Source organism: Suncus etruscus, chromosome 4 (assembly GCF_024139225.1).
Source record: "Suncus etruscus isolate mSunEtr1 chromosome 4, mSunEtr1.pri.cur, whole genome shotgun sequence".
Lineage (NCBI taxonomy): Eukaryota > Metazoa > Chordata > Mammalia > Eulipotyphla > Soricidae > Suncus > Suncus etruscus.
In genome coordinates, this window is record NC_064851.1 from 126426812 (window position 1) to 126443035 (window position 16224).

The 16224-nt window shown below is 39.0% G+C and overlaps 1 pseudogene; it reads right to left on the reverse strand.

Moving 5' to 3' along the window:
- Positions 1–10832: 10832 nt before the first annotated feature.
- Positions 10833–10950, reverse strand: LOC126007691 (uncharacterized; annotated as a pseudogene).
- Positions 10951–16224: the final 5274 nt, after the last annotated feature.

A 16224-nucleotide genomic window follows, 5' to 3' on the forward strand; every position in this document is an offset into this window, starting at 1 on the left:
AGAAATCACTCCTGGCTTGGAGGACCATATGGGACACGGGGGGATGGAACCACAGTCTGTCCTAGGCAAATGCAAGGCAAATGCCCTACTGCTTGCACCACTGCTCTGGCCCCAAGTATTGCTGTTAAGATTTACAGTTTTACTTACCTTATGCTATAATTTCAACTATTTGGCTGCTAGGCTCTTTAGTAAGTAATTATAAAGCATTAAATAATTAATTTGGGGCCTGAGAGAGCCAACAGTGATTATTTTCAATCCCTAAATGGAGAGAAAATTATAGGAAGAAAAATTATTTAAATGAATGAAGGAAACAGACAGCAGTGCCCAACTTCAATCATTAGTTAAGACATTAACCAAAGGGGCCGGAGCAGTGGTGCAAATGGTAGGGCATTTGCCTTGCATGTGCTAACCTAGGAAGGACTGCAGTTTGATCCCCTGGCATCCTATATTGTCTCCAAGCCAGGAGTGATTTCTGAGCACATAGCCAGGAGTATACCCTGGGTGTGACCCAAAAAGCAAAATAGACATCAACCAAACAAGATTCACTGTCCCTAGCCAGTGCCACATCAAATGCTATAAATGAATGAAGCCAAATAAGCATTAATAGTACAACAAAAAAGTTACAATGCAACCATAGGATGAGGGCAAAGGTATAAGATTGATATTCATTAGTATATTCTAAAAAGAAACAAAAAACCCAGTTCAAACTTATTCAAGGAAAAAACTTCATCGAATCATATAAAGGAAGGCTCAGAGGTAGGTAAGGAAGAGAACTACGTAGGGAAAGTTGATACTGCAATATCTTTAGTCTAATGTTCCTGGTCAAGCAACAGACCTGAGAATGTATTCTATCCTCCAAGTGGTACTCAAACATTCTCCATTCAGGTGAAAATTAGGGAACCAAAATGCAGGGTTCACAATTGAAATGTGAGAGATAACTACTGGCCCACATTTCATTGACCAGTTTTCGGTCACATATCCAAGAGAGTATGCAAGGGAGTCTGGGAGCTGTAGTTAAGCCATATGGCCAGGGAAAAGAGAGGAATGCTGGTATATATTGAACTAGTATATATTGCAAGATTCAGAGTACGTATGTAAAGTCATAGTACCAAATTCTATATTGACTATGCATACAAATTATAGTACTAAAATAAAACTTTATAAATTACTTAATAAGAGATTGGCTAAGATAGTTCATAAATTAAACCATTATAATAGTAAACTATTGTAAAATAAAAGTAGTTAAATGAGATCTCTCAACATATTTTCTTGTATATAACATATTCAAATCACAGTTGATTATGAGAAAGTGAAACCACAGTAAAACCAAAGATGTTGCCTTGTCCAATAGTAGCAGGCACTGTATACTTTCTAGCTATAGCCAATGAGAAACAGAGCACCTATCCCTGCATTCTAAGCACATACCCAAGTTTCATCTTGATGGGATTGCTTGATTTATAGAACAAATTAACTAAATTGGGGGCTGGAATAGGCTGCCAGTCTCCTGCTCACCAGGACCAATCTCTTAGATAGTGGTGGGCCAGATTGACTGATATGGTAATGTCTGGTCTGAGGAAGGATCAATATCAGAAGAACAATGGGAGTATAACCAGAAAATGAAAACAGATGGAGTTTAGTGAACTCATCATGTCCACAAAGGCCTTGGCTCTGAAAAGAATATTAGGAAGTTTTAGAGAGGTATGATTTGGTGCCTAAAATAAGACTACAAAGGAGGCAAGAGCTTGTTCCTGAAAAACCTTTACTCAAAAGTTGAGGAAGCAGAAAGGAATAGCAGAAACCCTGCGTTTTATACTGGTCCTTGGTTCCCTTAGATTTTCTGTGCTTGGGGACAAGATGAAATTCTTAATGGGGATTGATGGATAGGCATGCAATTTAAAAGAGTATAATATTGGGGCCAGAGCAGTGGCACAAGCCGTAGGGAGTTTGCCGTGCATGCTCTAATCTAGGACTGACCGTGGTTTGATCCCCCAGCATCTCATACGGTCCCCCAAGTCAGAAGCAATTTCTGAGCACATAGCCAGGAATAAACCCTGAGCATCACCGAGTGTGATCCAAAAAGAAAAATAAAAAAGGTATAATATCACAAAATCTAAAAACAAGTCTGTAGGATTAATGTTTCACTCTTTCATGAATGAGCTGCAGATTTTCTTGGAAATGAGCAGACAAGTGTTTTTTCAGTAAGAGCACTCATGAATAAGGGGCTCAGGAGATACTTTAAGTGGTAAAAAACACACTTGGATTCTACTCCTTTCACAGAATGGTTCCTGGAACACTCAGTTGTAACCCTGGTGACCCCATCACCACTGGATGTAGCCCCTATTAAAAATAAATTTTAAAAAATCAATATTAAAAATATTTACTATGGAGGGATAATCAAGTTTGAATCCTTTCTTTCCTCAGCTAGAACATTCAGTCTGTTGATTATATCTAGTTATTTTTTTCTAATCACAAATGAACTGATTTATGACCTTTGGGCCAGCTTAATAAGATGCATTCATAGTTCATTAATCACCTAAGACTATAAAGAGAACTTTATTTCTAGAGTCCCACATTCTTGACTTTGTAACATTTCTCTTTTGTATTTATTGTTATATATTATAATCACACCAGCTAAATGTTTTAAAGATCCTCATTGTCATGGACCAGAGCGATGGTATGCCAGGCAAGGCTCTTTCCCTCAATTCAGCCAACCTGGGTATGATCCCTGGCATCCTATTATGATCTCCTGGACAATGCCAAAAGTAATGTAGAACCAGGAGTTACCCCAGAGCAGTGCCAGGTATGCCCCCCCCCCCCACATACACAAAGATCCTCATTGTCCCTCTCGTTCAAATGCCATATTTGAGCTGTAGCTATCATTAATCTGGGGAAAGCATATTCAGGATACACTCACTATAAAATGAAGAAATGAGCCTTACTATCTGGAGCACATTCCTGAAACATGATTTTGATATCTGGTTAAACCTGTTCAGTAAGGTTTTCTCTCCTAGTTAAGAGCCAAGCAGGGGAGATGGGAGGAAGGAAGAAGAGAAACAGAAAAGGGACAAGCCTTTAGGAACAGAAGACTGGTGCTTTGTTCTCTGGCTGCTCCAGGCAGGGACAGCTTCCAAGAAGAGATCCTCACCTTTCCACTGTGTCCGCCCTGTGAAACACACAGCTCATCACACTACACCAATTCAACAACTATTTTCCTAGGGCTGTAATTATGGAGAGCATCCCTCCCTCCAGAGGAACTAAAATGTAGAAATACTTTACATAGCATTCAATAAGCTATTGAATTAACTGAAATTAACACAGATTTTTTTCAAAAGGTGAATTAGAAATCATATGATTAAGAAGCAAAGGTTGTCCAAGATCTTCTCCCACTCTCCCTGGATCAGGGAAGAAAAAAGTCAACTTTGTGTTTGCTGTGCTTCCTATTTTGACTGTTTCTGAAGAACAAATTAAGACCAGAGTTCAGTGACAATGGAGTAATGAAGTTTAAGGTAAGTTTAAGTTTGCCTGCTTAGGCACTGTATTCTCTTTATATTTTTGTAACAAGAATATGCAAAAGACTGGAGAAATAGTATAGGAGTTCAGGCTCTTGCCTTGCCCCTTCACTTCCTACTCTGGTTCAAATCCCCAGTACTGCCTTAGTGATCTGAGCACTGCCACAGATCATTCCTAAGCACAGATCCAGGAATAATCTCTGAGTATTTCCAGGATGGCCCCAAACCAAAAGAAAAAAAATGGGGCTTCTAAAGTAATACAAATAGCTGGTACAAATGAGGCAGCACTAAGCTCTGATATGATTATCAATCTTGGTTACCTTGGACAGTTGAGGTAAACTGAATATTTCTTTTCTTGTCATCCATAAGTACTGTCTCCTGTTCCTTTAGCATCCCCTTTCTCCCCTCATAATCCCTCATGACCCTCCTTCATGATAAAATATCTTCAAAAAATAATTACAATGTCACCAGTGGCTCAGCTTACACTACTACCTTCCTTGGCCTCATACATTTGGAGAGTCCGGCCACCCATGATCTTGGCGATTCCATGAAGACTCTGTTTATCCTCACCACAAGGTTCTCTCCATTAGTGCATCGTCTCATCAGCTGTCAGAAACTCATTGCCCCTTTTTATATCAGACACCGTTGATTTGGTTCACATGTAGGGAAGGAATTGAGTGTAGTACAGAGCAGGTTCCTTGGTCCTCATATGTCATGTTCTCAAGACCTATATTCAGGACTCAGTGTGTAGGAGAAGACAGTAAGAGCTATGAACAGAGGGAGCTGTCAGGATGCGTGATTATTGTTAATCATGGTACATGCTAGGAAGAACATAAATTGGGCATCATGATAGAATATAATGATTGGCAAAAGAAGATGAAGGAATAGTAGGAATTTGTCCATATAAAGTGTGAGATCTGGGGCCAGAGCGATAGTACAGTGGTAAGGCATTTGCCTTGCAAGAGGCTAACCCTAGACAGAACTCGGTTTGATTCCTAGCATCCCACATGGTCCCCTGAGCCTGCCAGAAGTGATTTCTGAGTGCAGTCAGGAGTAACTCCTGAGCGCTGCTGGGTGTGACTCAAAACTAATAAACAAACAAAAAAATAAAGTGTGAGATCTTCCAATAAGATAACAAGCAATTTCTCCCCATAAATAGAGCTCTCCCTGACAATTTCCCAAGGCATTTATATTAGGGTATGAGCAGATATAAAAGATAGCACTGCTTCTGAGACCTTTCCTGAAACCTGATTCCTCTCTATGACCCATGAACTGTCTGTGCATTGAATTCTCTCCATCCTACCAGCCTCCTTTCTCCATCCACCCACCCACCCCCTGCTCCCAGATGAGTGATTCTAAAATCCTGTTAAGTTTCAAAATTATTAGAATTTTCAGAAAGGCAGGGGCCTGGAGTCTGCTTTCTGAGATCTAGTGTAACATGTGTTAGTAGGGGACTTGGTCAAAAACTTGAAACTTCCCGGGTGATTCTCATATACAGCAGAAGTGCAGAGAGGTTCTATGGATCTGTGCACACATCAGAATCATCCAGAGGAAGTTGCCATTGATTTTCTATTAGTGGCTATCACCTCCCCTAAGAACATGGCCTGGTTGACTTGGCAAAATCATCTTGGTTCTTGGTTTTACTGCCTTTGGTTCTCAAATTTAGCACAATACTTCTCACCGTTTGATGGGCATACATACCCTCTAGGGATTTTATTAAAATGTAGAGTAGTTGTGGTTGTTAGAGGTTAATAAGGAGGATGCAAGAGAACAAGAGGCTCTTTTCATGGGTGTAGTTTCAGTGTTGCAAGAAGAAATACATTCTAGGGGCCGGAGAGATAGCACAGCGGTAAGGCTTTTGCCTTGCCAGTAGTCGGTCCAGAACCAACAGTGGTTCATATTCTGGCATCCCATATGGACCCTTGTGCCTGCCAGGAGTGATTTCTGAGCAGAGAGCCAGGAGTAACCTCTGAGTATCACTAGGTGTGACCCAAAAAGCAAAAAAAAGCAAGAGTAAACAGATATAATTTATTTTTAGGGGAGCCGGAGAGATACACAGTGGTAGGCCATTTGCCTTGCATGCAGCAGATCAGGACAGATGGTGGTTCAAACCCTGGCACCCCATATGGTCTCCCACGCCTGCCAGGAGTGATTTCTGAGCACAGAGCCAGGAGTAACCCCTGAGTGCCACCGGTGTGTGACCCAAAAACCTAAAACAAAACAAAACATTCTGGCAATGGACTAAAAGGCCACGTGAATGCCCTTAATATTTCTGAGTACTTACAAACACTTTCTATCACAAACTTTGTGGTCTCTGTATTTTAGCATTATTTAAAAGTTTATATTCAGAGAGCATGGGGTAAGACCAGGGAGTCAGCTTTTTGGGGGGAGATGGAAAGTCAAGCCACACCTTGCAGTCACACAGGTAACTCCTGATTCTGTGCTCAGAGGACCATATGAAGTACCAATGATTTGAACCTGGGTCAGGGCCATCTCACCCATATATAAAGCAGTGCCTTATCTCCCTTAGTCATCTCTCCAGCCAAGTGAATGGAAATATTTCTTGCTGTTGTTTGTTAGTTTTCAGGGGATTGAGGGCACACTCAGCAGAGCATCTTCTGGCCTCTGTGCTCAAGAGTGATATCTGGTGGTGCTCAAGAGACCATATACAGTGCCATGGATTCAAACAAGCATTTCTGGGATGCAAGGCAAAAGCCTTAACAACTATCCTCTTTCTAGCCACGTCAACATTCCTTGAAGGATCCATTCAACGGTACTGTATGGAGAACACACTTGAAGAAATACAGTATTTGAGTAACCCAGGGCTGGTCGGAGTGATAATATAGTGCATAGGATGCTTGCCCTGCATGCAGCTGTCTCCTAGTGTAATTTGCAGTGCCACATATGGTTTCCTAAGCACTTCTAGGAGTTTGTTCTCCATCCAATCAACAAAATAATTTAGGGAGATGAGACTCCACCTTCATTTCAGGAAGTTTGATTCCCTATGTCCAAGATGGGGCTCAAGTATGGTCACTCATAATGCCACAGTTTAAGAAGTAATCTTCGATGGGTTTTTGTTCCACAGATCATATAGGGAAATTTGATTATTTACAGTTGCAAAATTGATCTGGCCTTTGATTTCTTGATTTGATTTCAAAATAAGTCTTCATGTATCTTAAAATTTCAGAAAACTCAGTGTTCTGTCATAATCTACTCTAGAAAGGACCTTTTGCAGGGAGGGTGGACCTCAGGATGAAGTCAGCAAGCTGTGGGACTATGATTGTCCTGGTGCTCCTGGATTGTCTGACATCCAGCAGATTAGAACTTAGGGTTCTAGAATGTGCAGTTCCTGATTGGGGGTCTTCAGGTGACCTGTCCATGGGACCCGTCAGTGCCCACACTTCTAATTCCAATTTGGGCAAGATCCAACAACCAATTCAGACCAGCTCTGGGAAAGTCTACTGAATTGCAGAGTTATGCAAAGATATAAATTTACTACTTACATTCATCATCTACTTCACAGAACCTTAGCCCCATTCTCTCATTTAATCTCCAAACAACCTGTGAATCCTGCACTGAGTGAGAAAATAGAGGCTAAATTCAGTGACTTACTGGAAGTCATTGAGACAGAATTTGAATCTTGCTTGGCCTGGGAAGGATGCCCAGGTTCCTTCTACTTTGTAGATTAACTTTTGGTGGACCAGAAATCTGGGCCAAAAGTGAATGCAGAGACACTCATTAGCATCAGAGCCACGTCTTGTGAACTAGGAAGAGTGCTCCTTTCCCGTGTCTGCCTCACTGCCCACAGCATTCAACTTTCTGTGGGATGATTAAAAGAATTATCATGAGAGGATAATTGAGTAACAAATTTTTTGAAAGAGTAACTTATTATTCAATAGCTCCACTTTGGGGTCAGAGCTATAGTGCACTTGTCCTCCAAAATGTCTAACCAGATTTGAGTCCATATGATGCCTAAGCACTGCCAGGAGTGAATCTTAAGTGAATCTTAGGAGTAACCCTTGACCATTGTTGGATGCAGTCCCAAAACAAAGCAAAGTAAAACATAATGGAACCACCTTGACAAAAAGTTTGAGAAATTCAAAAAGTATGAGAAGTGGGAGTATGTGTATTGTCCGTGAGGTGCTAATGAATTACCTCAGTAATAAATTTATTTTTGAAAAAATTTTAATACCTTTATGAGTATACTCATTTTCTTCCCCCCCACCTAATTGTCAATCTCTCAGGCAAGAGAGATTTCTGTGGGCTAAATCCTGCTTTGCATGTGGGAGACCTGGGTCCATCCTTGAAGAGGGGTCCCAAGCACAGAATTGGGAGAAATCCCAGAGTGCATCTGGGTGGGACACCCCCCAAACAAAACTAAATAAACAAATAAAACCCCATTCCCCTTCACCCTACTTTATGCTAAAATGAGGATTGAAAATTAGATTGTTAGGCTATGGATGTAGTAGCTCAGCTATAGGTCGCTTGCCTTGCATATGTGAGACCCTGAGTTCAATCCCACACATCACAACTTTTTTTTAAAGAAATAAAGTAAGAATATTAGATTCAGACATAGGGATCAGAGAGCCAGCACAGAGAGTAGAAAATTTACCTTGATCTCTGACATTCCATGTGACCCTCTAAGCTCCACTAGAATTGATCCATGAGCTCTGAACCATGAGTCAGATTTGAGCACTGCTTGAAGAAAAAACTATGTAATGAGAGAGAGAAAGAAAGAAAGAAAGAAAGAAAGAAAGAAAGAAAGAAAGAAAGAAAGAAAGAAAGAAAGAAAGAAAGAAAGAAAGAAAGAAAGAAGAAAGAAAGAAAGAAATAGAAAGAAAGAAAGAACGAAAGAAGGAAGAAAGAAAGAAGAAAGAAAGAAAGAAAGAAGGAAGGAAGGAAGGAAGGAAGGAAAAGAAAAGAGAAAAAAGAGAGATAGAAATGTTCCATATTGACTGTGCACCTGCTTGCCAGATGCGGTGCTCAAAATGCAGAAATCAAAAGAAAATGTTCGTCTCAAAAAATTCAGTCTCCTTGTGGATCTAATTACTGTAGGTGATGAGTACCTCTAAAAAGAAAACTAAAAATAACTGGAGGAGACAGTTAACTGAATCTTTGTTATTGGTGTTTATTTTGCTGGAGGATACCCAGTAGTTCTTGGGATACCCTGTGATACTGGAGATCAAACCCTGGCTTTCCACATACAAAACAAGTGCTCCAGGGCCAGAGCGATAGCACAGCAGTAGGGTATTTGCCTTGCATGCAGCTAAATCAGGACGGATCCAGGTTCAATCTCCCATATTTCATATAGCCCCCAAACCTGCCAGCAGTGAGTTCTGAGTGTAGAGCTAGCTGGGTGTGGGCCAAAAACAAACAAACAAAATAAAAACCAAACAAGTGCTCCAGCCTGTTGAACTATCTTTTTGGTTCATTATTGACATATTGCACTATGTCAGGTGTTAAGAATGTACTAGAATAACAAGCAGGGACAAGAACTCTTTAGGCAGAGGCTAAAGAGGAACACTTAAAGTTTAACAAAAATGTATTGTTTATTTGGGGATGTTCACTTGATTTGGGGCCATACTTGCAGTCCTTGAGGATCATGTGATGCTTGGGGATCAAATTATAAGGCAAGCACCTTACTTATACTGTTCTATCTCTCACAACACATTATTTCACAAAGAGCAAAGGCATGTGGGAAGAACCAGCAAGATTCTGGGTGGTTCAGAAGGCAGGACCCAAGAAGTGTGGTTGTGAGGAGTGTAGGTATTCCCAGGTATTTGCAGGCATTCCCAGGCCAGGGAAACAAGGGCCTATGAGGGAGAAGCAGTGGGATGTTCTATCCTAAGCTTCTATTACAGCGTTTGCTCCTCCGCTATGGGGTTCTTGAATGTAACCACGGTGCCAGAGAAATACCACATACAGATATAAACAAACAGCTGCCAGAATTTCAATTTGCAAGGAACATTAATCCCGTAACAAGCGGTAGAAGGATGCAGTTTATTTTTTCAAAGTAATCATGCATTAAGTTTGAGTACATTAAAGTGTTTTCTCTCTGTAGACGGCTGAGCTGGCTGTTCTTGGAGGTGCTGATAATGACCATGAGGCCTGTGTTACTGCAGCACCGAGCTCAGGCTGCCTTTGCCAAGTTCAGAGCTCATCTCTTTACACAGCCACTGAATCTTGGTTCAGAGCCTTCCAGCATCCTCCAGCTCTGCCAAACATGTTTCCCGGCATCGATGGATAGATTGTAGGAGCTTTCTGGCAATCTCCCTGGGACCATGAGGTCAGGGTGGCCTTATTCCTGTTTGCACAAACACAGGAGCGCACAATTTTTGTTTGTTTTGTCTCCCAACTATTGGGAGTGGTGTGGAGGAACTGTGGAGGATGCTCCAGGGTTTTAGGGGCCAATATTAGTGATACTCAGTTACATGGGCCAGCAATTTAATGCTAGGGCCGAAGGATCAGTGCTTACTGCTACTCTCAATAAACTGTCCCCAGTGGTGCTCAGAATTTGGGAGAACATCCAATGCTAGGGACTGAAACTTGCCTCCTGCATACAAAGCATGTAAGAGGTTTACTGCAGATTTACTGTCAGGCTAAATCTTCTGGCTCACAACATAATTTTTTAAATAATTTTTTTAAATTGAATTGCCATGAAATACACAGTTACAAAGTTGTTCATGATTGAGTTTTAGTCATACAATGTCCAATACCCATCTCTTAACCAATGCACAGTTCCTGATACAAATGTCCTTAGTTTCCCTCCTGCCCTTCCCATCATCTGCCTCTATGGCAGACATATCCTTCTCCAGTTCCTTTTTACCTTTTAAGCACTGTGGTCTGCAGTATTATTACTAAAAGAGTTTCATGCATAACACTTTTACCTCCTTTCAACATCCTATTTTTTTGTTTTGTTTTTATTTTGGGGTCACACCCGGCAGCACTCAGGGGTTACTCCTGGCTCTACGCTCAGAAATCACCACTGGCAGGCCCGGAGGATCATATGGGATGCTGGGATTCAAACCACCGTCCTTCTGCATGGAAGGCAAATGCCTTACCTCCATGCTATCTCGCCAGTCCCTCAACATCCTAATTTTTAACTACTGCTATATACAAAGTAAAAATTACTTCTTTTATCTACCCTTTCTTTCTTTTTTTTTTTTTTTCTAGAGAAGAAAGAAAAACCACAGCAATTTTACATTTATTGGCAACTGGTAAATTCAAATTAGCAATGATTCCCTCCCCACCATAGTCGCCCAATAGCTCTTCTACCCTTCTAAATGAGTTGAACTGGAAACTCAAAGTCGGGGCTTCCAGACTATTTATCACCAGCATTACTAAGACCAGACCTAGGTGGGTAAAGAGCTAGGCCTGGGGACACATGCATGGTCTTAATATAGCGAACGGTTTTTATCTACCCTTTCAATACCACACACACACATACATACATACACACACACACACACACACACACACACACACATACACACGGCAAGAGCAATAATGCAACACTTGAGAGGTTTTTCTAAGTTGTTTGTGTCTCAAAATATTACTGCGTAGTCAGGAAAGGCCCCTAAAGAATCACAGCATAGTTTATCTGAACCAGATCTTAGGATCAGTTTTGGAGTGGAGAAGACTGCTACCAAAATAGAATTTGATTGGTTAGAGGCACTGACTATTGCCAAAGTCATAAATCAAATCGGATTTGTAACTAGGACTTCCCTAGCCCCCTTCTCTAAACTGCAACTTTAAATAATTTGTAAAAAGAAATACCCAAAATATCAAGCTGAGCAAAGAATTTAGTAAATCATAGGCCTTGATTAATTTTTATCTATCAGTTATCTTATCAATCTTAAGCATTTTAGAAGGAATCTATTCACCACGTCATATTTCTGTGATTTCACAAACATTTCTTCTGAAATGATCTAGGAGAAAACAAAATTTCAAGCTCAAAAGAAACTTTTAAGTAGAGGAAAGTTTTGTCAATCATTGAAAGCATCCAAAAAGGGTATCAAAATGTGGGATCAGAGAGATTGTACAACAGGTAGAACCTTACCTTGGGTTTAAACATCCTACATGGGTTTAATGGTTGACCAACCTAGGTTTAATCATTGGCGTCCTATATGGTCCCATGAGTCAGCGAGGAGTGATCCTTGAGTGCAGAGCCAGGAGTATATTCCTGATCACTGCCAGGTGTGACCCCCAAAAAGAAAAATGGAATTATCAAAAATAGATGCTAATAACATTTACAATTCAGGAATCTTCATGCACCTTTTGAATATTAAGATTAATTTCCAGAATTTTGTTACAGATCATTAGGGATCTATTTTTGGATTTATTTTATAATTGGATTATAATTTTATAATCCAAAATATATAAAATTATATATAATATATATAATCCAACATATATAAAATTATAAATTTTATAATTTTACCTTATAATATAATTTAATTTATAATATATTTATATTTATTTATAATATATTAGATATATTAATTATATCATATTAATATATAATATATTACATATATTAATTATATATTGATATAAAAATATAATAAATATATATAAATATAACATAATTCAGGTAAAATTTTTCTCTTAAGTAGCACACAGGCAATTCAATATGGAGGCCCAGCAATGTGAGATTGCTCACATCACATCTTCTGGTGTCTGGGAATGAGATTTGGGATCTCTATCTGGGATAAGGCACTCCAGTTCTTTGAGATCTCTCCTTGCTTCCCTCCCTGACTTGAACATAAGATCAGTGAAACCCACTGAAAATCCATTACCAAGATGACTTTGCTCTGAATGTAAACCAACCACAATAAAAAATCATTCAAAGCCTAGTAGAGAAAAATTTTTATGCTGTGAAAATCAGGTCTCTAGTAAGTTGAAGATATTAAAACTAAAAAGAGCTTACTAAAGCCTCTGTGTTTCCTGCTAAGCCTTCCACACTCCCCAGGAAGGATTTTTAGTCACTAAAAGAAGTATTCTAAGAGAAGGAAAGAAGCAACTATTTGCCTTTTGAGAAGTATAATGATATGGCTTTATACATGCTGACTTTGTACTAGTGCCAGGATTAGACTGATACTTTTATTCATCCAACTTGTGTTACATCATCATTAACTAATATTTTGGAATGTTTTGTACTAAAAAGAGATAAAATGATCTAAAGAATTTCTTTACTACTGATTCTACTGTGTTGCTGCTACTCTTCCAAGAATTCATCTTAAGGCACTATTTTGGGAGGGAAAATGCTAATCTTGCAAAGATGTTTATAATATAATTTATGATAGTGAACAGCAAGAATAGACAATATTAAACTATGGTTGAATAAACTGGCATAATACTGTAATTAGAATAATATGTAACCATTAAAATTATACATAGAAGTGCACTTAAATGATCATATATATTCATTATAACTGTTTACTCTAGAGATTGCAAATTGTTTTTTATTGTATTATCTCACTTGTTCTTTACAACTATCATGTAAAATAGAAGTAATTCCACTGGCTTATAGAAAACAAACTGGTGGGTCTAACGTGGCTTGCCTGAGCCACTCATGAAATATTCAATGCATTGACCACAATGATTTAAAAACCAAGGCACATAGTTCAAAGATGGAGAGACCAAAAAAAATTACAAACAATTGCTCCATCCAACAGTTTTTTTCTATGAACATATGGGTGCTTAGGGGAAATACTACATATAGGTTTTGAGGACAAGAACATAGAACAGAAAAGTAGACAGGTACAAAAACTGTATCCTACCTGCTATCCTATTCTCCAGTCCCTAAGATCATTTTAAAGTTCCTACTTGGAGAAGCTCTGCTCTCACAATAAATAGCCTTTTGGTTTCAGCCCCTTTATTCTCTTTTCTAGATAAAACTCTCTAAAAGAAAAAAAAAACTCTCTAAAAGAACTCACCATATAAAACATCTCCCCTTCTTTCTCTGAAGTATCCTGATTTTAACACCTGGCACTCTCCTAAAACTGTCCTTTCAACTCTCACTTTGGCTGTGTGCATGGCACAACCCCATATCTGCAATTTGTGTGTTATTTGCTTTTGAACTTGTCTACCTTTCTCTTCTATTTGTTTCCCTTAAGTGCTTGTACTCTCAAGTGTGTGTTTCTCAGGTCAACTCCTGATAATGACAGATGGGGGTTGGGGATAGATTGTTAGACAGCCCTCATTACATAGTCTTCATTAGTCCCAAGATTTCTCTAAAGAGTAAAGTTCAGTTGTCTATAAGGGGGTCATTAACTTGGTAGTACACCCTCTTGATGGCTTTTTCTCCCCTGTTCTATGGACTTACCTTCCAAATCCAAATTTCAAGATGTTCTCTATGAAAAACCCCCTCTAAGGCTTTGTATTTCTTCTGCATCATCACTTCTTCTTCTTTGGATTGCCAGATATTTGATGCTTGATCTTCTGCTAGCTGAACTCAGTCAGAAGGCAGGAAATCTGGGAGAGTACAGGAATCAGTCTTTGTGAGGTCAGACTACACAGATAATATTGGAGCTGTTTCTGAAGGTAAGGGGTATAACAACTGAAACCTAGCCAACATGGAGGCAGTCAGGCCAACCCACTGTACCTTTTTGTCAGAATTCTGGGTAAATATTGGACTAAGGGTTTATATATTTCTTAATTTTTTTTGTAAGAGATATACTTTGCTGGGAGGAGGAGATAAGTTTATAGTGTTGAGCACAGACTTAGTAGGCAAGAACTCCCTGTTCCATCCTTGGCACTACATGCATGGTTCCTTGAACACCAACCACCAGGAGTAACCCCACATCTCTGATTAGGGAGTAGCCCCTGATAATCATTAATCTGTTCCAAAAGTCAGAGAGAGAGACAGAGAGAAAGAGAGTGAGGAAGTAAAGAGAGAGGAAAAAACAGTACTTTACTTGTATAATCAGAAAACAGAGTAAGGAAACATTACAATTAAAAAATAAGGATCATCATTTATTAGGAGGTGGTTATTGGGTCATACTCCATGGTGCAAAGTGGGCAAGAGGGATCATATGTACTGCTGCAGGCAGGTACATGTTTAATCCGGCTGCAGGCAAGGCAAGGACCTAACAACTGTACTATCTCTCTGGCCCAAGGTAAGTAAAGCTAGCTATCACTGTAAAAGTATGTTAAGCTTGTGATTCAGACTAACCTATACATTTAATTTGTTTTTGATTTGGAGTCCCATCATGATTAGCCCAGGGGACTATAATTAAGTGATCAGTATCTCTATATAACAGCTAGCACATCATCTCAGCTTAGGCCCTAAAGGAGAAAACAGAACTAGTATTATAACTGAACAGAATCAATTATAAAAGCATGGTTTATGAAACTTTTGTTTACTGGAAGCAATAGTAAAATATAATTTCAAGTCTAGTTTCACTCTTACATGTTTTATTTGGTTCTTCAGGCACATAAATGAAAATGTCTCATAGAACTTGAAAACGGCCAATAAGAGACAGCACAATGGACAATGAAGATTTGTTAGAATATGTATTTCCAGAACCTTTCCTCCCTCAAATAATCATTTTCTGCTTAAAAAAAAAAAAAGTATGGCTTTCTTCCATTCTGAAGAAGCTTGTGTTCTCTCTGACTCTGATTCTCTCTTATTCTTTCAGATTTTTCTCTCTCTCTTTCTTTCTCTCTCCCCCACATTTTTCTAAGTAAATTTCTTTAAATAAAACTATTTTGTTTAGGGCAGAGATCTAGTTTTATCAGGTATTATCTTGTGTTGCACATTGAACCAAGGTTTAATCCCAGCACCATGTATGTTCTTCTGAACACTGCCAGGAGTAATCCCTGCGTGCAGCCAGGAATAAGACCTGAGAAATGCTGAGTGTAGTCCAAAAGTAAGAAAAAAAAAAGTATAATTCAACCAGGGTCATTGCTCTTAGCAAGCGTCAGTCAATTTGCTCTTAACACACTTCTGACATAGTGTGGTTCATTCTCTGTCTGTGGGGTACATCATACAACACCCACATTTTTTGCTCTCTCTAGTCATCTCCTAGGAGGACACTTGAATGCAACAAAAAATTCAAGCACAGCTAACATTTTTTTTGCAAACCAATGCATTTTTTGGTGGTAAAATAAATGCACGATACCATTTTTGTTCTACCTAAGTGTTCACTGACATGGCAATTTATAATCATCACACTGTCACCTTCCACCAATTTCCTGAACCCTGTCTGTTATTTTCTCCAAATGAAACTCTGTGTACATTAAGCAACAATTCTCTATCCCCATTCCTACCAGCCCCTATTAACTGTCGTGTTCCTTTCTCTCTCTGCATTTGAGCCCTCTAGGAAGCTCATATAACTGAAATAATCTGAGACATGTCTTTGTATTTTGTTGTCTTCAACCATTGTATCTTTAAGATTTAGCCCTGCTATAATCTGCATCAGAAGTTTCTTCCCTATCAGAGTTGGAAACAATTCTATTTAATGAATATCTGTCCTACATTTTACCTATCCATTCATTTGTTGGTGGACACTTGGATTCTTCAAACTTTCCCTTATTTGGAACAAGGTTGCTATGAACATTGGTGTTCAAATAATTGAGTCCATCTAAAGGACACATAGTTTTTAGAACATACAGTATGCATGGTATGTATTTAAACTATTGAGCTTTTAATTTTTAAGATATCAGGGATCAAAAGCCTTTATTATTTTGTTTTTGGTTTTGGTTTTTTTTT